The sequence below is a fragment of the Chinchilla lanigera genome, unplaced genomic scaffold (assembly GCF_000276665.1).
Source record: "Chinchilla lanigera isolate Chin_1 unplaced genomic scaffold, ChiLan1.0 scaffold00002, whole genome shotgun sequence".
NCBI classification, from domain to species: Eukaryota; Metazoa; Chordata; class Mammalia; order Rodentia; family Chinchillidae; genus Chinchilla; species Chinchilla lanigera.
The window spans coordinates 4930096-4952793 of record NW_004955403.1 but is presented as its reverse complement, the minus strand read 5'-3'; the positions used below and the strand labels follow the sequence as shown (position 1 = coordinate 4952793).

Genomic DNA, 22698 nt, shown 5'->3' with positions numbered 1-22698 from the left:
AAGAATTAATGGTGTCATCCCTGGTTGTTGGTTCATTATAAAAGAATCACCTAGTTTCTCTCTCTCTCTCTCTCTCTCTCTCTTTCTTTCTCTCTCTCTCTCTCTCTCTGCCTCTGTCTCTGTCTGTCTTTCACTTTCCGTCTCTCTGTCTCTCTGTCTCTCTCTCTCGCTTCCCTCTTACCTGTTATGATTTGTGTCTAGATATCTCCCCAAAGCCTCATGCAGCCATAGGTGGGGCTTTTTCAGAGGTGGCTGAATCTACAGTGTGAGGTGCTGGGATTAAGGGTGTGTGATTACTAAATTAATCCAGCAATTGATCTGGAATAGTTCTAGTTGTGAGTACCTCCTGGCCTAAGGGCAGATAGAATATAAAAGCAATAGAAAGATGTTACTGTCGCTTGTAGCTTGTTGCCTTCTGCCTTCTGTCTTCTGCCTACCATGAATTATTTCTCCTCTGCAATGTCCCTCTGCCTTGGAGCCAGCAAACTGTGCACTGAAACCTCTACAAACCGTGAGCCAAATAAACCTCTCCTCATCTAACTTTTGGTGTCAGGTATTTTGTTTCAGCAATGAGAAAAGTAACGAAGTTTCCCCCACACCCACACACTTCTCCCTTTCACGAAAAGCAACCCAGATATAAATAAGTTAAAGAACAAAATGAAAGCTAGATGCTGGGAAATAAGGAGGTGGCCTTTGTGGAGACAGAAGGGGGATCTGGGGATAGGGGCAGACGGGAGGGAAGGTAAAAAGTGTTAAGATGTGTTCTGTATACACAGCAATACCCTGTGGTGAGTGCACCTCTTATTTATCTCAAGAATATACCAATAAAGAAAGGCAGAAAAAAAAAAAAAAAAACAACTGAGCCAACTGACTATGGACTGAAACTTGCAAACCATGAGACAAAGGAATCTTTTCTCTTTAGAAGCTGATCGCCTCCAGTGCTGGTTTACTGGGAGAAAGCTGACTAACGCATGCACTAAAGTCACAGGCAATTTTTTTTTTCCTCAAATCATTTTGTCCCGGATTTTCACTCACCATGATTGAAAGAAAATGTGTGACAGGTAGACAGACAGCCGTGAGGCAGAACTCTGAGAAATGTCAAGAGTGGTCACTCATGAGTGAAGGAGGAAAGAGACAGAAGCCAGCAGCTCTTTGGCAACAAGTGGGCAGCGTGAAATGCCCGGAGGAAACCTCCCTGCGCCTATGTGAGGCAGCTTAGTGAGGAAGGTGGTCTTCAAAATGTGTTGTTCCCTTTACCTATGCGTGCCCGGAGCCACACGATCCCTTGGCTCCTCCATCTTCTCAACCATTGCTTCTCATTTACACTGAGTAAATTACCTCACCATGAGCAGCTTGAGCTAAAACCCCATGGAATCCTCAGGGCACATTACTTTTCCCCATTTTCTTATGTTACATCTCCCCTGAATATGTTTCTCAAATCCTTTCTGCAGCTGTGATCCCAGCCACTGGGATCACTACGACACCCATAAAATTGGCTCTAGGATTTACAGTTCCCTACCAACCAAACCTCTGCCCTGACACCCCAGTGATATTGGTTACACAGATTTTCCACTTACCCGCTTGAAAAGCTTTTGGTGGTTCTTTAATATGGATAACATAAGTTTTAAAATCCTTGTGAGTTTCCCCATAGAATGACCCCAATCACATCTACACACACACCTATACCTGGGAAAAAATTCTAGCCAAATCATGAAATGAGACAAGCTTTAACTTTGTGAAAATTCATAAGAATGACACATGGGAAGGATGGAAAGCTGTCTTTGTGCTGGCATTTGAGAAATACCCTTCCTTCTTGATAAAAGTTAGCCAATCTTGAACTATTGTGAAGAGAAATATGTATTCAGGGATTGGAATAGAGATGGCCAGATTTTTCTTCCCTTTAGCAAAGAAGTTGGCTTGTTTAACTGTAAAACAAAATGAAACAAGTTTATTTCGCTTCCAGAAACTTTCATGTTAACTTGCATTTTGAAATTCTGAGGAGAGGATTTAGAATACTCCCAAGCATTTTTGAGGAAGGAATACTATATTCTCAAAACACTGCTTGCTTAACATCTTTCAGACCCAAAACAGAGCTTGGCAAATGCTGATACAGGCTCCATTCATGTTAAGATTCAAATTACTTCTCAGGAACGGAGACCGAGTGGTGGGGAGAGGAAGTGGAAGTGTTGTAGCAAAAAGCACAGAAACCTGGATTTGGAGTTGGCATTTGCACAGTGGGGCAGAAAACCTACAGTTTCAGAAGGTGGGGGCAGGTGGCCCCGGCAAGCTGGAAAGAGGACCTGGGTGCACTCCTTTTACAGGATTAATATGAAATACTCTGGCAATTGAATATTACTTAGAAGAATGAATGCATGTATATGTAACACACATGCACACACACACACACATATAGTTAAGTACCGACTGTTCATCTTAAATTGATCTGCTGACACTATCAAAACTAGACACATTGAGCAAGGATATAAGAACCATAGTTCTGAAATGCTCTTGAAACCCGTTATATTATAGCAGCTCTTACAAGAGTCAGTCATTAATAGCTAAGGCTAAAAATAAACTCACTGTGTGAACTGTCTGTCAGATTTCTGTTTTCTCATTTTGAATATTTATTAGTGTTGATATTACTGACAAACACAAATGTGCTTAAAATTTTCAACATAAGGAGATCAACAAATTGGATTAGATATTTGAGCATTATTGAAACCAACCTTACACCATCCTAAAAGTGAGCACTCCCGTGTTAATCCCTAGTAGAAAAGGTGGATATTGTGCAGTTAATTTCTGGAAAACAAAGTGAGAATAAACACTGAAACAAAAATGTGGAGTACGTGGTTAAATTTAAAAGTCAACAGGATCAGCTGTGAGCTTAATGCACAGTAGCGTGAGCCAAAGGAGCACGTACCTTCATCATTAGGGAAGAGCGCAACAAAAAATGCTCTGAACCCTACCTTCAAGGAATTTGAATACATTCTGGCAATTTCAGGTTTTATATTTCAGAAATAACTCAGGCCTCATTATTTCCTACTTCACAGACTCTCAGTGGAAAGAGTTTAGGTCAGAGTTGGGACTGAGTTAGTTGTAGTAACTGTCAACAAATAATCTCTGCCCTACATTTCATTCTTTATGAAAAATAAATGAGTGTAGGCCAAGGAAATTGACAATCTATGCAGACAAGAATCTGTTAGCACCTGTATTTGCATCTTAAAATTGCTTTTGAGGAAACGATAATGGACTTTCTACATTCTCCCCCAGACATTAAAGACAACATTAAAGCGCGGTGGCCCATATTCGCTTTTCTGAGCCCCTAAAACTGTAACTCTGTGTGCACTTCCTTCCTCGCTCCAACACAAGGGAACTTAGCTTCATGTGTGGCAAATAAACTCTAAAACAAAGTGGCTCCAATTAAGCATCACTCAGAAAATGACCCTTTCAACTCTGCACTGCCTTCTGTTGTCAAAAAATATTTGTTTCAAAAGCAACCTGAGAGTGCAATGACAATGATGTTTATATCTCCACAGCATCACACACAAAACCGGGATCTGAAATAATGCCTCATTTGCTGCTCCTACGGATTTTATTTTTCTTTGTGTGATTTCTGAAAATTCCCCTCAGTTGGTTAAAGTTACATCTATTTCATCTGAGAAAGTATTCGGTAGTAAGAGAAACATGTGCTGTGAAGATCTCAGGCGTAGAGACTGAAGGAAAGGGTCCCAGCTCACTCAGGGCTGTGACCTTCCACACCTGGAAACCTGTCGTTGAACTCAGGGTCCCTGTGAGGTCCACCTCGCTAGACGCACAGGAGAGAAAAAATAGTTTTAAATGAAAACATAATGCTACATGGTACTGAGAGATGTGCAGAAAAAATCAGACAGAGGGCAATAGTAACAGACAGCTGTTACTTCATTTTGGAGGAGCAAGGAATGAAGTCTCCCAGAGATCAAATGGTCTCAAGAACTTAGAGGAAATCTCCAAACTGGTCATGGTGGTGGTTGTGTTTATAATGCAGAAATAGACAAATGAATTTTAGAAAGACGGAAGTCTGTGACTTATGACCACATTGATAAACAGATGACATGAAGTGAAATAGTACAGATATAGAAAGGCTGAGACTGCAACAGCAAGAGAAACACCAAAATGACCCCAAGGATTTGGAGGCAGATTTATTTACTTCAGTGAGTGCTTATCAGGATCAATCCCAGAATCTCAAGCCCCGATCTCTGGTGGTCTAGGGCTTATGTGAGGTAAGGAAGCAGGGCAGAGGCAGAATGGCTTGTCTATTGGGGATTGGTTTATATAATATGCATCATAGTGACCAGCTGTGCATCACAGTGACCAGCCATTTCTAAGAGACAGAAGCAAGTGGAGCTGGAACAGGAACTGTTACCTGGGCAACTAACAAACTTCAGTATACTGGGGGAGGGGCATTTTCTCTTACAAGACCATGTGATCATTAACCTCAGACAAATAAGCAAGTAAGACTATTGTGCTGGCTGCCAGGCTGGAGGAAGTTGTAGAGGGGAGTCAGTGAGATGTGTATCAAAGGGTACAACATTTCACCAGGCAGGAGGAATAAGTTTAAGGTGTCTGTTTTACATAAAAGCAACTGTAGTTAATAATACATTCTTGAATAACATGTTCAAAAATTGGTTTAAAAAAAAGTACCAAAAATGATATCTAGGTGAGGTAATGCATGTGTCATTCAGCTCAATTTAGCCCTCAAGCAATGTACATGTATTTCAGAACAATGTGTCACACATGGTACAAACAATATTTGTTGTCAGTTTAAAAAGTATGTTTAAAATAAGTTGAACTCCATAAAGATACACACAGACAAGGTCATGCGACAAGAGAAGCAAAATTTGGGGCACCATTTTGACAAGTCAAGAAGCAACAAAGATCACCAGTGCCACCAGCGACAGAGAGCCAAGAAGAAACCATCTCCGACCCTTTGGAGGAAGCACAGTTCCTCTGACATGTGAAAAGTATACTTCTATTTCCCAGAAACTGCGGTAATAAGTTGTGAGTTTTAATCCACCCAGTTTGTGAAGTGTTCTAACAACAGCCCTAGGAAACTAGTACAGAGATCCTTTTGTTTTGCCAAAACATACAAACACCACATTTCACTTCAGCCATTTAGTGCATAATGCCGGTCCCTACAGGAACTACTCTTCAGAACATCTTGCCACTGGCGTGAGGAGAGACTGAGGGAGAAATCCCCAGTCCATGGAAAGGAGGCGACAGCAGCTTGCTCTGAAGCATGGTGCTCGCATGCACCCAGCGCAGCTCCTGTTTCCTTTCTCCAGAGCATTGGAGCCCAGCATTGCAGCCTTCATGAGACTTGCCACATCCTTTAGAGGTTGATCTAAAAGCAAGTCTTCTTTCTGGTCTTAGTGGCGCCCCACAAGTTCAGGCTACTGCAGCCTGATGTGCGGTTAGACAAGTCTTCTTCCTCTGCATGTGGTGACGCTCCTTCCCACACATGTACAACTACTACAGTCTCTGTTTAACTCTTTCTTCACCCTGAAACTCAACAATGTGCACAGTTCCCTCATACATGGGGAAAGTGGGAGGGAACTCTTGTGTCAGAACAGGGCTGCCCTTTCCTCTCCTAGGTGGGGGATACTGGCCAGAAGGAGCCAGCTTCCACTAGCTCAGAGCTCTCTGCTCCATCAAATCACCTAGGGCGAGGTTTTGCATGGGTGGAGAACCCAAAATTTGGTTTTGCCACACAACAGTAGAAGACGATGCAGAGATTGTAATCCTAGCTTTGCCACCTGTAGGAAGAGCTTGGGAAAGAATCTATCAGTCAACGTCCCACAGAAACCACAATCCTGAAAAAGTTAACCCACAAGACGTGAGGGAAGGCAGAAGCCATGGGAGGCAGAAATGAGCACAGCTAGGACAAGCAGTGGCCAAAGGAGACCGTGTGGACAGGGAGCAGGGCAGTCCTGGAGCTCAGGCTGCTTCACTGAAGCCAAACTTCTAAGACCTGAGGGCTTCACCCTATGCCCACCACATTCATATGTGCCTGAGGCTCAGTGCTGTGAGGGGTCTTCAGGTCATGCTGGATATAAGGGGAAAGCTAAGCTGCAGACTCAGAAAAAACATGATTTAATCCATTTCAGACCTGTGCAGAATGCCATTCCCAGGCAGAAGTCATAGGGCAATCTCAAGGAAAAATTAACTTAGGAATCTAATGGGAGCGTGGTGTGGGTTATTCATATATAACAGAATTAAAGTTTTCTTTCAGTAGCTTCCACACTGTCCAGCAAGAACTTGGGAAAAGCTAAAATAGCACTTTTGTTATTAGCAAAAGCCAGAAAAGGAAGGTGATCTTTCAAATGAATCACTAGCACAGCAGATGTACATTTGCATCCAGAGTCTAACTCAAGTGTAACTCATAAAGTCATCTGAAATGCTTGTTTCTGGTCGACAAAACTGAATCAACGAAAAGGCAGAGGTCAGCTTTGGAAATGGGGTTTAAATGATTTTTCTTAAAAAATAGAAAGGAAAAGGGGGAGGAAGCCCAAGAATTCTTTCCCTGGTGATTGTGGGATAAAGAAAAGAAAGTTACAGTGCTTAAACCTGAATGTGTCAGACTGATTGATTGGGTTAGAAGTCAATAAGAGTATTAAAGAGGCAGACTTCTGGGTGTGTGTGGTGGGTCCTCAAGTATATTCACGATCATATGACTTTGTGGTCTATATCAGATATCATACCCCTTTCTCTCAAGCTCTGCTCCCCTGCTCTGCACCTGACCATCATGAACTAATCATCTGTGTTGTGCCACACCCTTCTGGAATAATGTTTTTTGCCTTTGCACCAGCTGACCATGTGCCGAATGTCCTGAAACCAAGAGCAAAATTAAACCTTTTCCTCTCCAAATTGTGAATGTTGGGGTATTGTGCTCCGGTGAAGGAAAAGCTGAACAAGACAAAAGTTAATGGGTCACCGGTAGGAAAATGGATTCACCTCGATACCATGTCAAGTGAAACAAGTCAGCCACACAAGCTTAAATATCATGTGGTTTTCTTATTTGAGAAACTCAAAATATAGAGCAAAATAAAAGATAGATAATGGGAAGCAGAGAGTTAGATCATTCTGGAATGGAAAGGAGACCAAGAGAGGGAGGGAAAGGGAAGGGACAAGGCGGAGATGAAGAAAATTGAGATGTGTTGTATAGATGTACCAACACAAGGAATGTAAACGTTATGAACCACAAATATGTACTAAAAAAAATCAAAAACAAGTTAAAGAAGAGTAGGTAAGGAGTTACATGTTCCTGGTCTCCTCTCTCAGCAGCAAAGTGGTGGGAAAGTGCCATGTTAGGCTGAGAAGAAAGTCGCTGAATGGAGCGGTTCTGTTTTTCACTGTGTCTTCCTTGGAACCAGAGAAGGCAATTTTTCGTAACAACCTGGAGCAGCCATGTGAAGCCTGTGCTTGCCCCTGTGCGGGGTCGTGTTAGATTCTGATTTGAGATAACACGGGCTGGCAGGGTGTTGGAAGTGGACACAGCTGCAAAGAGAGATAGTCGATCATTCACCTGAAATCTGCAGCATAGACTCAGTGTAGAGACCAAGTAGAAGTTGAGTCTGGACCTGAGAGGAGACTGAACTGGTGCCATGTCAATAGGAGAGACTCAAGAGATAGCTGAGGGCAAGGTGCCCCCAGCCAAGCCTGAGGATGCTAGCAGGACGCTCAGCCAGAAGGGAGGCTGAGACCATCACTGCAGAGATCTGAGAGCCACAAGGCCAAGCAGAGCCCTGTACACCTGACAAGGGACATGCGCATGTGCGTTATGTCAGCACTGCCAGGTCTCACACCGCTCTCCCGACACAAACCTTGTCCAGCAGGCTGCAGAATTCAGCAGAGCCAAACACCACGGGGCTCAATTGAGTTTATGGATTATTTATCTACTTGGTTTTCTTTCCCCTTGCCACGGTACAAGACCAGATCAGAGGTAGCAACAAGGAGCCTCATGGCACCTGCCTATGCAGCGTAAATCTACAGTCAATCAAGAGCAGCAGGGCGCGTTAACAGAGGGGCAAAACACCACCATTCCTTGTGCCATTCCAGTTTTTTGAAATCTTCAAGAACACTCTGTTACAGTGACCACTTACAGATTTCTTTCCATACTCTCAGGAAACTAACAAACCAAAAATAAAGGTGAGATGAAAAAGCTGTCACAGGCATGAATTCAACTTCCAACTGCCATATGGACAGGGTAGGAAGATAAAGGAGCACCTCCACACTTCATTCTAAATGTTACTCCTAATTGCTGCAGGATTAGAACCATGTTAACTGGCATTTTATATAAAATATGCCACTCACAGGGAAGCATTGCTGGGACTGAGGGGGGCTGCTCAAGTTTCTGGAAGTTATGGATTCCCAGAGGGCAAATAATTGCTAGATGCAGGGCCCGATTCCAACAGTCCATGTAGTTTTAGGGAAAGAGATCCTCTGCAACTGAAAGGAGCTGAGCCTATGGAAGATTCAGCAATAAATTTTAAAGACTTGTTCTCATGTCAACTGGTGGTAGAAGAAAAAATTCATTAATTGAATAATTAGAGTGAATGTGCTTTCTACATGTAAAAACCTTGTGACTCTAATCAGATGATTCGTGTTCAGCAGATTAAAAATAAGTGGTATGGTACAAGGACGTGCATATTGAAAGCACACAGTAATCTGAAATATTTAACTATTCATTCTGTTAATAGATCATGATGGGAAAAAATAGAGCTTTATTTCATATAATCTGCAGGTGATTCTCACTACAGAAGTACTTGGCTTAACATCTTTCGTTTTAAGGCAATGAAAGGGATTGTTTTAAAGTTATAAATTTCAAATTACATGGTGCTATAAATATGGGATAAAAATAGCATAGAAATATACAAGCCAGATAGAATAAATTCTATTTAAGAGAAAAGTACTTTTTGAATATGTACAAATACAAGCCTATTCAGAGTTCTAGGTGTTGTTTCTACAATGTAAAATAGAGATGGTTCAGATGGTTCCATTTTCCTGAGCAGACATAGTGCTGTTCTAGTTGAGAAGCCAGAATTTAGCATCAAATTTCGTACTGATTAACTACAAAACAAGTGGGTATTAGCACAATTCTATTTTTCTTCAAAGGAAAATATTTCCTTTTTTTTATCTACACATATTTCAAAATTAGCTGTTTTTCCACACTTATTAATTTATAATCTTCATCTTCAAACAACACTAATATGGCTGGCTTAAAATTAAAGCTGTTAAATTTAAGCCCTAACTGAGCAGTCAGAATTCTTAAATAAATTAATAAATAGAAAAATGAAAACACTGTAAAGCTTCACTTACACAGCAGCCTTACCCTTCAGAATTTTCAGTTTTAAACACAAGTTACTCTCTGTGTCTGTGCTGAGTTAATTTCAGAAACAATCAGCTGCTTGCTAGTGCCTTCATGTGCCTGAAAATATCTGTAGGTGTGAAAATGTCAAAAACAAAAAGAAAAAGTTCCTATATCAAGCCCACACCTCACTGTGAAATGAATTAGATCAGAAGATGAAATCAAAATTTCCAATAAGTATTTTCTACAGTCAGGTTATTGAAATATTTATTGTTTTTGAAGCAAGGAATTCAAGACAAACAAAAGAAGCCAAAACTCTGAAATTAGGTTGTTTTGTTAGTGGTTTGTTTTTGTTTACAGCCAACAACAGCCCACCAGCTTTGTTCTTTAATTGTCCAAGAATAAAAAGATTTTAGGAAAAAATCTCACAGTTTACAAAGGAAGTCCCTCATCCCACTACACTGAAAATTAAAATAACCCGTGGTACAGAAACAGGACATGTTTTTCTTCTCAAACTTGCCTGTATCATATGTGGATGCTAAGAATTGCTGTAGCTGGAGTTGTTTGCTCCTGGCAAAGAAAATTTCAGACCAAGGAAATCTGTGATATTTTCTTTACTTTTTTCTCTAATTTATCTTTATTTAAAATTATTACAAAACTGATCATTTTTAGTCATTACAAAGACAACTGAATCCACTTCTGAACATTTAATAGCTCTAAGTTAGCAAAAGTACTAAAACTGAATAGAGAAAAGCAACAAACTAAAAAGATTATTCACAATTAAACATGCAAAATGACACTTTAGAACTGAGGCGTAACCAAGGAAATGGGTGAACTTGATTTGAAAATATCAACGTAAAGAAAGAAAGTTCCTGAAGCTACTAAAGCTACAAAGTTTATTTTACCCATTAAGGTCCTAAAGGTCATTGGAGAAAAAAGGAAGACGCCGCTGCCAGAAGGAAGGCAGACAGTCCCCTCCTTTGCTACCTCAGCCTCCATGTTATGTGACTGTGCCTCACACTTCTGGGGAAACTTAAGATCTAGAAAGCTTTGAGAAAAAACGTATATGCACTTGAAAGAAGTAATGTAAGTCTGTCATATTCTCTCTTTTTGCAGCAAATATTAAAGAATTAAGTTATTGCATTCTTCGGGGGAAAGAGGGCAAAAGTTAAATTTGTTATGAACCTGTATCCTCAGGAAAGGAACAGTCAGCGATGTCCATGTCAAAGCACAGTTCGCGGGCTTGAGCTTTGGCATCAGGAACCCCGGCTGTAAGTACAGCTTCCTGCACTCACTGGGTGCATGAGCTGGAGGAAGTTCCCAGAGTTCTCTCACTTGGAATTCTACTAATTCACTCGACCCTTTTAAAATGAAGTACCTTCCTGATAGATTTTTTACAAGTATAATATTAGATGCCTGTGTGAAGTGCTTTGCATAATACTTAGCACCTAATATGATTACTTATTCCTGTTGTGGTAATTAATGGATCACTGAGACTACAAGCACTATCTATTCAACCATTGTTCACATAGAAGCTTAGACCTAAGGCCACTACGGCTTTTCTCATAAATGTACCTCTTGTATTTTTCTCTAATACCTCCCTCAGGAGACAGGAACAGGATCAGCAGCACTAATCACTGAATTAAGATGGTAGGTGGTACTTAATGAATGAATATTGGCTCTAGAGGAGTGGTTTTCCCAAAAGTTCTAAAATACAAAATTTCACAAGTCTCTTAGGAGGTAAGTGTTAACATTTTCTCCACCTAAGGAAACTGGGCCACAGAGACAAGTACTAACTTAGCCGGGGTCATATGGCCAAAAGGTAGACCTGTACCAACAATAAAGGCCCAGAGGCAGACCTGTACCAACATGCAAAGCAAAACAATTAGCATGTGTGAGACACCATATCCCAGCTTAACTTTGAAGGATACGGGTCAACAAGGGTAAGTCCCTAGAATGTACTTTTCATAAGTATTTTTCAGAGAAACATCAGAAAGTATCCTTGTCTCTGTGTTAACAGAAAATGTGTATATATATATATATATATATATATATATATATATATATAACTAGGATTGTTTGCTTTAGTTCTATAAAGTACACTGTTAGAATTTTGACTGGGATTGCACTGAATCTGTATAACAGTTTTGGGAGTATGACAATTTTTACAATATTGGTTCTGCCCACCCAGGAGAGGGGACATTTTTCCATTTTGTTATGTCCTCTTCACCTGAAAGGAGGTAGTTTCAACCTCAGATTTAGAAGACAACAGAAAAGATTTATAAAGAAGTAACTGAAGTCACAATGTCTATGAATTTTATATAACTGATTATAAAATAATGGAAGTATGCACAGTCCTAACAGCTTTACATTCGCTTGTCATCATGTATATTCCAATATGTGTGTGTTCACATACTTCTAATTCCTTCCTAAGAAGAAAGTAATGTGACTTTTAATAAGTGTTTTGATTTACCTTGATTCTTCTTCTTATAGATTCTGCAGAACTTCTCTTTTAGACCCACTACTGTTCTTATAACACACCATTTACTACAGGGATGGCTGTCTCTTTAAGACTCATACTATTTGCAAAAATTCTACTTCATTTGCTAAAGCTTGTTTCACATACAAACTTTATCAGTGGATTGCACTAAGACTTTGCTTATCTCCAATATACTTTACAAAATGTGAGCTACCTTTTTTTATTTCAGTGAAAGTTGGTGTAATATAGACACCTCTATCCTGAGGAGCACATAATCTTTCAGGACTTTTCTGCCACAATCACAGTTCTCTTCTGATATTTCATTGTTGGAAAAAGTATATCCTACTCAACAATAGCAGCTATATGCCTGACGTAGTCCACATTGAAAACAAATCTTCTTTACCTCATTATCCATCAACATGACATTTCGTGTACCACTTTAGAGAATATCTCTACAATCCCAATGTCCATAACTCAAGGGCTTTCAACTTTGGTGAGCTCAAGCCTGCCAAAATGTGGGCTTCACTGACAGTGCGGTAATTTTCAATCTCAAAATACTAAGAAAATTTCAATCTTAAAATCAAATATGTAGGAGAAAGTAGTTAAGCTGTATCAATCTATTTGGCCAACAAAGGTGTCCTCTTAAAATGAGAGAAGACACAGATGATGAAGAAATATAACATAAACTCTTTAGTATGAGAACTTATAAAAACACCTACAGATTCATGACAGAGGAAGTCCCCTCCAATTCATTTTAAACTGAATATATGTTCAGATTCTTCAAAATAGAGCTGAAATAAGGAGTTATGCATAGCCTTATACTGACATATTTCTAAATCTAGACAAATTGGCCAGTTCCTGAGATGATCAGAACTGACCATGATTGCCATGAGATGATCAGAACTGACCATGATTGCTGAGCCATGATTGCCTACAAGGTCTGGCTGAGGGTTGCTGGAAAGGAAGCTCATTTCAACCTGTAGCTTTTGGGGTGTGAGATATGAATAGAAATTAGCACTGAAGCACAGTTTAGAAATCCATTCGATGAGCAGCCCTACTCCCAGATGCCCGCTGCACTGCCACCTGACCCAAAGAGAAGACACAAGGTTTCTGTCAGAGCAAACAAGGCGACACTGATTGAAAACTTCCAGGCAGAGCTCAGTGAGCCACTGAGACTACCCTAAAATCATGAAGAGTAAGTAAAGTTTTCATACTGAACCCTGACTCCCTTTCTTGTCCTGACTCCTTCCAGAATGCTGGTAGTAGGATTTATACCATCACAGGCAAGAGAGGAGCAAGGTCCTACCTTTCTAGTCCTTTCTGTTGGGGTCCTCAAGAAATTATCTCTAGAAGTTTTTCAATCTAAAGTAGCTTGTGATTAATGAGTTATGTCAACGGCTTTTAATTGTTTGGGGAAACATTTAATAAAATATGAGGTTCTTAAAGTGCGTATTACTAGAAGTAGCTATACTATCCACACATGCAAATCACTAACTCTTGTACAATAACCTTAACAGAAATTATCAAAAACTCAAAGCACAAACACACACATACACGAGATAGACTAAGCTCTCACGTGTTTTCTGCACCCACTGCCTTCAAGATAATTGCCTGTAGGTTTTCAGTTGCAAATATCCAGTAGTTAGCTGACAATCTAGACAACATGTGTCTGTAACATATGTACAGTGCCTGATTTATGCAGAAGCATCAGTGCCAAGATGGAAGTTATAGCCAAAGCAGTAGACAAGAGAGTCCAGAAAGGTGGCCTTTAAAAGTACCAGTATTTTAATTTAATCTTCATTTTTCTGAACTATCTTAATTAGCTAGTACCACATTGAGGCAAATTTCTGTTTCGAAAATTAAAAAAAAAGTAAGACCTAAAACACAAATGATTTAGTATAAACTTGCTAGTAACATCGATCTTATATAATGTTAAACAGATGCTTTGAATCTCTTGAATTTAGTCAGCACATGAACCACGTCCGTGGTTTGACTGGATGCTCCTAAGACTACTGCTGTTCAATGCTCCTACAGAATCCTATGTATGCATGAATCAAAACATCACACTGAGCCTCACAATTAGGGACAGATACTGCATGTCAGACAATTTTAAATGACCTGGCCTCCTTAGGTTGTTGGCACTGAAGCACTATTTTAATGGGTTTATTTTTAGTAACTGTACTATTACTGTGTCAATATTTTATCTACATTTGTGTTTTCACCTAGAAAATTCTTACTATAGTATTTAGAAGACTATTAACTCTTCATCAGACACAGCTATTCAGTGATTGCTATTCATAATTTCTATATTCCTAGAAATTACAGGCAGAGTGCATTTAAGACAGGTTCATCCCTCATTGACTCATGCATTTTCCTCAGAAGAAACATCAGTTTATTATCACAGTCATCCACTGCTACAGATGACGCATTCTGAGAAATGGGAGTCTGGCTTTTGTCACTGTGACGCATCACAGAGAAAACACACAATCTCCACGGTGCCGGTCAGTGCCCTGGTGGGAGACTTTGAGGCAATCAAGCAATGCAGGGAATGTAGTGTGTCCAAGGCTGCTGCCAGGTAGGGTGGCAAACTGTTGCGTGGCAACCTTTTCCTATAAGCAGAAGGAATGTATGCTAATACACTGATTAAAATGAGAGGAGTGAATATGTAAACTAGGAAAATGCCACTAAGAGCCACTAATATTTATCATCATTGTGAAGCACGAAGAATGTGCTCTGCTTTGTGTGAGCTCCACTTTTCCACGGCTGCCGGCGCAGTATGTTTATCCACACCAGGCATCTGCGGAATGTGCTACACATAGCATTGCGATGCTGTGACGTCACAACCAAGGGAACATTCTCAGGTCCATTATTTTCAGCTCCTTAGGTGATCGCTACGGTATATGTGTTTCACTGTTAATCACAAGAACATGTCTTACGTAGCATAACGCTTCCCCAAATTTACTCCAGAGATTATGGCAACGCACCCTTAACTAAAGGGACGTATATTCTTCATTATTTCCTTTAATCCTTAACATATCACAGGTAATATCTTGAGTTATATTATTATTCATTAGTTTATTGTCAAAGCTAGAAAACTGAGTATACACTATAAGATAACAAAAAAGAATAGACTCATATCTATGATTTAGAAAATATTTTTTATTCATCTGGATATAAAAGGACTAGGTAACTAGATTTTTCTATTTGATTAAGTCTCAAGAGGAAATGGAAGCCTAAAATATCTTCTTTGTACTTGTATAGAAAACTGGCTGTTTAAAATAAAAAGCATAATTTACTGTAGAAGGATAATGGAAATTATTCATTAAGAGGCTATGTCATGGTATATTTAAAGATGCCTATTTCAATTTTTTCTTTAAATTTATTCAACAATATTTTGAAGGCAGTGTGTTACTGTATTCCTATAGCCTTTCTTTAAAGAAACAAATGAACTAAACTTCTATTATTCTTACATACCTTTCCAGCTTTGAAAATAGCGCCATGCCTACTGACCTGAATTGAATGCTTTATAGGCAAGGATATTTATTCATATCTCTGTATCCTGATCCTTGCTGCCTTCAGAGTTATCTTCTGGCAGAATTTATATATAAAAAGCTACACTGCACAGTTTTCATTGGACCAAGAACATAATGCATTCAGTGTAAACTGACAAAATGAAATATGACATGGTCCTGATGAATTGAGAATAAAGACAGAAGAAACATCTGTGGGTAGAGAAAAGATGAGAATAAACATTTGACAATAGAGATATTAGATGTTGCTTCTGAATCCATTTTAGGTGAGGTTTTATAGTATTTGTATGTGTGCAAGTATCACTACATGTTGATATAATTTATGTAAAAATTTGTAAGACTGTGAGGAAATCCTTATCACTTGCACCAATATTTAACAATTAATTTTTACATTTTGATCAATTTGTTTTATCAATCTATGCTTCCTTCTCCATCTCCTCCTCACCCTCTTTGCTTCATCTCTCTCTACACACCTAGGACACACATGTACACACACACACACACACGTGTGCACACCCGTGATTTCTTGTGAGTTCTTGGAAGTATATTGAAAACATGACACCTCTTTACTCCTACATATTTCAGTGCGCATTTTATAAGAACAGGAACATTCTCTTAACCATAATTCATTATGCAAAATAGTAAAGTATAACACTGATGCAGTATCATTATTTAATCCACAGCCCATAATTGTATGTTACTAATTGAAATGATAATACCCTTTATCACTATTATTTTTCAACCTACCAGAATTTAATATTATATTTAGATATTACAACTTCTTTAGTCTAGAAGGGTTTCTCAACTTTTTGTTGTCTTTCTTGACCTTGACATTTTTGAAAAGTTAAAGTAGCTGTTGTCTGGGAGCATAGATTGATAAAACAAATTGATCAAGCACTCAATTTAAGTTGTCTGATTCCTCCTCCTAGTGAAATTCAAGTCATACGTCCTCAGCAGGGTGCTACGTCTCTTGGCGACACAGGATGTCGGTTTTCCCACAGTTGTAGACATCAGCATTGATCAGGTGGTTACATGGTCCTTGCCTGATTTCTCCACTGTAAAGTATCTATTTGTTCCATTTTAATTAATAAGTAATTTTAGAGGAGATACTTTGTGACCTTACTAACAGCCTGCTCCTATTCAAACTCCACTACTTTTAATCATTGTTGTTTTCTAACTCCATTTTTCCTTCTATGTGTATTAGCCAGCACTCTACTATGAAAAGTTTTTCCTTCTACCCTTTCTTTAATTTGTTGATTCATAGCATAGCCACTTCCAAGTTTCCCATGCCTCACCATTTGCCATGTCCCTGTGTTATTCTGAACTTGCCCCATTATCAACCAGTGAGAGCCCCACCAAGCTGGCTCCTTTTGCATTTTGGATTTCCCCTCCACTCTTTGCGCATTTCATGGACTTTGGGTGCATGACCTTGTAGGATTGCTTTACACTTCCTCTGCCTCAGCCGTGGAATCACCACCTACTCCACAGAGCTGTGACTTCTTTAGGCGGAGAATGGCTTTTCAAGAGTAAGACGAGGGCGTTGAGTGTGCTTCGTACACAGCGGCATCCGTGAATTTACAGTGATCCTTTCGGTTCCCCTCATTCTGATCCATTTGTTAATTTGCTTAAGTCGAGAGACAAACAAAACTAAAAAGTTAGTTTTCAGATTTGTAAACACATACAATTGGTTTAAGTCACTAAATTACATCCAATGCATATGTAAACCAATACGCATCATGAACTTATCATGTAGATATAGATAATTTGCATTTCCAAGAAAATTCCCTTTTCAATCCCCCTATAAAGGCAAGTATTTTTCCGAAAGTTCTTTGCCGTAGGCTATTTTATCTATTCTAGTTCTAAAAGGAGACCCATACTATATGTACTGATTTTTGCTTGACTAGCTTAGCTTAACATAAATGTGACAAATCTGCTTTATCACTGTTGTTATTGGATGAACACTGTACCCATTTTTAAATTTCCTGTAACATGTTTTAGAAATATAACAAAATTACATAAATATGAGAGCACATGGCAACTTGTTTCCAAATATAGTACACCATCAGTATCAGCAACAGCATCTGTAAATGGTACTGACAAATTTACTTTTTCTCCCTGAAGGTTAATGTACTTGGGTAAAAGTATATGAGTATTTGGGGAGCAAAGTAGCTAACACAAGTTCAAGTTAATTTTACAAAGTAACATAGTCTTTAGGCAAAACACTTTATCTACCTGAGCTTCAATTTCACTGTGTGTAAAGAGAGAAATAACAGGTATATTTTCAATGCTGTGGATCAAAGCCAGTGCCTGGTGCATGCTTGGCAAGTTCTCCACCACTGAGCAATACCCTAGCCCTAGAATTTGTATTATACAGAAAGTTGTAGATCAGATGACTTTGGTAAATTGCAAAGAGCTATACGTGTATATACTATGATGAGGTTCACCATAATGGAGTTATAGTAAAAGTTTTGTGAATTGAGCTGCACCAGTTACTGTATTTTGTATGTGACTTTCTTTCACACTTGGAATCTAGCATGAGAAAGGAGCTTCTAAACGGAGGTTGTTAAGTTTCTGGGTTTTCTTTACTCCGATATCGAGAAAGCAGCTTCAAGGTTCAGACAGCTCTCAACCTGGTAATTCAAATACAGACTAATTCTCAAAAGAATATAAGGAACTCAGGGAACCCCAACATATATCTTTGCTGTCTTGCCTAATGTTTCATAATGTAATGATACAATCAGAATTTTCAGCTCTGGTATCAAAATGTCACTCAGAATTTTGAGGGAAGGCCTAAAGATGTCCTCTAATGTCACTGCAACCTTAAATGGTGTGCTTCTTATGCATTAATGTTAGTCGGTATCTTCAGCCTGTGGCTCACCTCGTATGTTAAGCAGATCCGTGTCTGTTCACTCCCAGGGTTCCATGACAGTGCTAAGTTATAACCCACATGAACAGCAGCTGGACTATACTATAATGTTATTTCTCAGTCCGTGAGAGTTGCAGATTGTGTGGGGATATTCTTATAGCTGTCTGTACGATGGGATGTAATCTTAAATTTTAACTTGAGTGACAAAAATTGAACTAAAGAATCTAAGAAATAGAAACTCACTGAAACTACCAAGCAAGCATGGATCCTCCCCATCGCCAGAACTGTTCAGGGAAGGTCAGAACAGAATGGTTTCAGGAGACAGTTACCTCAAAAGCCCTGCTCTACGGGCTCCAGATGATTAAAAGTGACTTCCATTTGTCCGCTTTGCCCAGCCCCTTCTCATTCCCACCTTAAGAAAGCCCACCCCAAAATCAGTCAGTCCTGGGCCAGGATGAATTCTATAACCCTTTCCCCTTTCCAAGACCTTGTATTCATGTGTTGGTGGGATTTTTAATAAAACCAGCTTGATTTTTGATAATGTTTTCCTGGCGGTCTTTCTGGGGATCTCCACACTTTCATGAGGCTCTACCATGACCTATTCAAAATTTGTCTTTCATGACACAAGACCTTATCCTTGGCCATTCTCTGGCACTTGCAAAGCCCGATGGACTCCTACTGAGATTTTTCAAGGCTGCTATGGTGCCTAACCTTTCAGCAACTGGTCTTATGAGCTCTGATCATTATGCTGCAAGCCTCCTTCTGAGTTCATCTTGTATCCTTGATCCTTCCAGAATAGTTTCAGATCTAATCAAATATAGCCTCTCATTTCTCTTGATGAAATCTGTCTACTATCATTTTTGCCTTTCAGTTATTGATGTTTAAGAATGTCACCTTCTATTGCTGCTTATATAAGAAAAGTCATAAGAGATGGAGATCCTCTCTCTTAATGCTCCTCCAAACCTGCTCCAAAAACTAATTAGTCAAAAGTTCTCACCAGAATGTCATCCTCACAATAAATTTTGCCTTGGGTCACCCTTTGAGGCTCTGGAAGAATACACCCACATCTTTGGTTCTTGAGGGGCTCACCCTTAGGAAGATTGATGATCCCCAACTTTTGTCTAACCAGAGTTGTTTGGTTATGGAGATAGCTTGGTCCACCAGGACAGGGTGGATGAATTGAGACCTGGAAGCTTAGCGCTAGACACTTTACAAATACAACTACATTTATGTCATTCATGGGTTGTACAATAGTAACAGTAAGCAACCTCCTAGCAGGTCTGTAGGTTCTTACATTGGCTTACATCACAAGTTGACATCATGTATGTCTCTCTCTACATGGCATAACTTTCTACCAAAACAACTTTAAATCATAGTGACCATTTTGTAGGACATTTGAGATGTCAAAAAGTGTGTTATCATTGTTAAATAGGGAAATAAAGGCAATAAAATTCTAAACATCTGATAAGTGCTTTTCAGTTGATGTTCAGCTGTCCTTAGAAGAATGACAGTTCAAGCTGGTATCCACAAAAGTCACTTTGGAGAGAAAATTTATTTTAATCACAGGTCTACAACTGTCCACAGAGTTCTCATTCCCTTTACATCCTTCTAACTCCTCCTTTCCCAGCCTCCATAAGAATTTCAGTTCCACAAGAATGAATGAGTAAATGAGGCTAAAAGAATTCTTTTAGCCTCTGTAAGAATTATCATGCTCTGAGATTCTCTGGAAGATTGTCCCTTGGGAAAAAACTTTCTGATTTTTCTCAGAAGTTAATAAGCCTGAAATTAGCTTCATGAAATTAGAAGTTAAAGATTGGCTCCAGGCTGGAGTCCATGTCACTGTCAAAGACTTTAAACACAAGGAAAGGAGAGCTAAGACCACACCTACCATTTCCAGCAGTAGAAACTTACTCTAAAGAAAGCTACAAAAGACCTTTTTCAGAAGCCACAGAAAATTTATCTTAACAATGAACACTTTATTAGTGACTTAGTCATGTCTACACCCATGCCATATTTTTGTTTCAAACAAAGTGAAGAAGTCAGACTAACAACACCAAATAACTTATAAAAATACAGAAAGAGAGAGAGAGAAAGAGACTGAAAAAGGGAAAGAAAGAGATAAAGTCTCCCTACTTTGTTTAAGCTGACAATGCCTGAGCCCAAGCAATCCCCCTGCCTCAGCCTCCCCCATAACTGAGACTACAGGCTCACATACTGCACTCATTGAAAAGGAGGTCTATATTGAAACATATAAACTTTGCTAAATGACTGTCATAGCTAGCATTCTAGAAGCCAAAGAAGCAATAAAAATAACAAAAAGTCATATGTTTTAGAACAAATGAAGTAAAACTTTGTATTTGCAAATGACACATTCATTGGAAAAAATTAAAAATTTTCAATGTCTACTGAAAAATTGCTATTGGAGCTAGTAAATAAGTTTACAAATGGTGCAGAGTAAAAGGTCAATATCAAAAAGCCAGGGTAAGTTCCTATCTTTCCTGTGCAATTTAGCAACTTAATGAAACATTATCAAAAAAAATTTTTTTAAAGTTCTGGAGAGGGAACACTGTGAAGGCCCTGGGTTCAATTTCTAGTACCACAAAAAGATGATGATAGTAACACAAAAATAATAAACGTTAGTGAGGATTTGGAGGAAAAGAACACATCTACACTTTTAGTGGGGATGTATGGCGCAGTCACTATGAAAATAAATATGAGGTTTCCTCCCAAAACTAAGCTAAAACTACCCTCTGATTCAGTGCAGCACTCCTTGATGTGTACCTGAGGGAGTCAGTCAGCATTCTAGAGGGAGACTGCATGGTAATGGTCGTTGCAGCCCAAGTCACATTATCCAACGTATAGAAGCAGCCCAGGCACCCATTATTAGAAGCATGGATAAAGAAAACATGCTGTAGGTACAGAATGGAACATCATACATCTGTAAGAACAAAACTATGGCCTTTGCAGGAAGATGGGTGGAACTAGAGATTAGCATCTTAAGCAAGACTCAGATAGACAAGGGCAGCAGATATTCACTCACTGGTGCAATCCAAAAGACAATGTTAAAGTAAAAGCAAGATTAGTGAGACACAGAAGAAGGGGTTCAGGGGCCAGCAAAAGGGGCATAAGGGTGGGTTAAGAAGGATGGATATATTCCAAACACATGCATGATTAAAACACAGCATTAATCCCACACACTGTAGAATCAATGGCATTAATAAAATATATTTTAAAAAGAAACAGGTGGACTCCGTGTGTGAGGGCTGCGTCCCTCTTATAAGCCCTACAAGAGCCTTTCCATCAGACCCTGCTTCATGTTCAATGGGTGTATCTCAGGCTCCTTGCTTCTGGAATGAGACCACACTGGGTGAGTGACATCAGAGCTGTAGAGCACACTCTTCCATCTTGGTCCGTGATTGCCCACTGGGTGGCCACTGATGACCAGAAGTGCACATTTGGTACAATATACAAGTTGAACAGAGATTTGCTGTTCTGCTTACCGGACACTTTCCTTTCAGGTAATTCCTGATTATCCACTCTGGCCTATAAATTCCCCTTCCTACAGAAAGGCAGATATTCAGATAATTATAATTTGAAAATGGATAGCAGAACTTGGATTCAGACCTGATTGTTAGCCATTGACATGGCATGTGGATGTCTACTTTCTTGTCTTGGTTACTTTTTTCTCTCTGCTGGGACAAAATACCTGACACCCAAAATTAAGGAAGGAAAGGTTTATTTCACTTACAGAAGTTTCAGTCCGTACTTGGCAGATTATAAGGCAGAGTGGAACATGGCAGAGAGCTACAGCTCATGTCCGCAGAACACAGCAAAAGCAGCAAGCACACACCAGGGCAGAATGCAGGAGGAATGTCCTCAAGCACTCTTTTCCTCTCCCTTACATATGCAAACTATCCACCCCAGGGCGAGTGCAGCTCTCACACCCATATCAAACTTTAATAGCCTGCCACATGGCTGCAGGAGGCTTTGAGGGGACACACAGACATAAACCATAATATTCCACCCCTGGCCCCCCAAAGACTCATGCCCATCCCTTTATACAAACAGCAATTAGTCCATCTGCAAGAGTTGCCAAAGTTCTAACAGTTGCAGCATTGCTAAAAATTCCAAGTCCCAAGTCTCCTCTGAGATGTGAGGCAAACTCTTAGCTGAAAGCCTCTGTACAAATGAAAAGTTAAACATTTCCAACATTCAATGGCACAAAATAAGCAGTACCATTCCAAAAGGTACAAACAGGGGGATACAGAGCATTGGGACCAAAGCAAGTCCAAAATCCAGCAGGGCTAACATTATGTCCTGTAATTGCACATGCGGCATCTGAAACAATCTGTGGCACATTGTGAGCTCCAAAGGGCTTGCATGAGTCCACCCCTTTGGCACTTGTGGTGGTTACAGCTTCCACGACTTCTCTCTTAGGCCTGCTTTGCTCCCTCCTTTCAGCTTTCCTCAGACAATCCAC

At 39.6% G+C, this 22698-nt stretch overlaps 1 long non-coding RNA gene across 2 annotated transcripts in view; it reads left to right on the top strand.

Moving 5' to 3' along the window:
- The first annotated feature begins 14416 nt into the window (after positions 1-14416).
- LOC102022657 overlaps positions 14417-22698 on the top strand; it is a 19698-nt gene continuing 11416 nt past the window's right edge. For both annotated transcript variants that reach the window (XR_259157.1, XR_259158.2), the window contains exon 1: positions 14417-14864. This is a non-coding gene — a long non-coding RNA (uncharacterized LOC102022657). The remainder of the gene's footprint in view (positions 14865-22698) is intronic.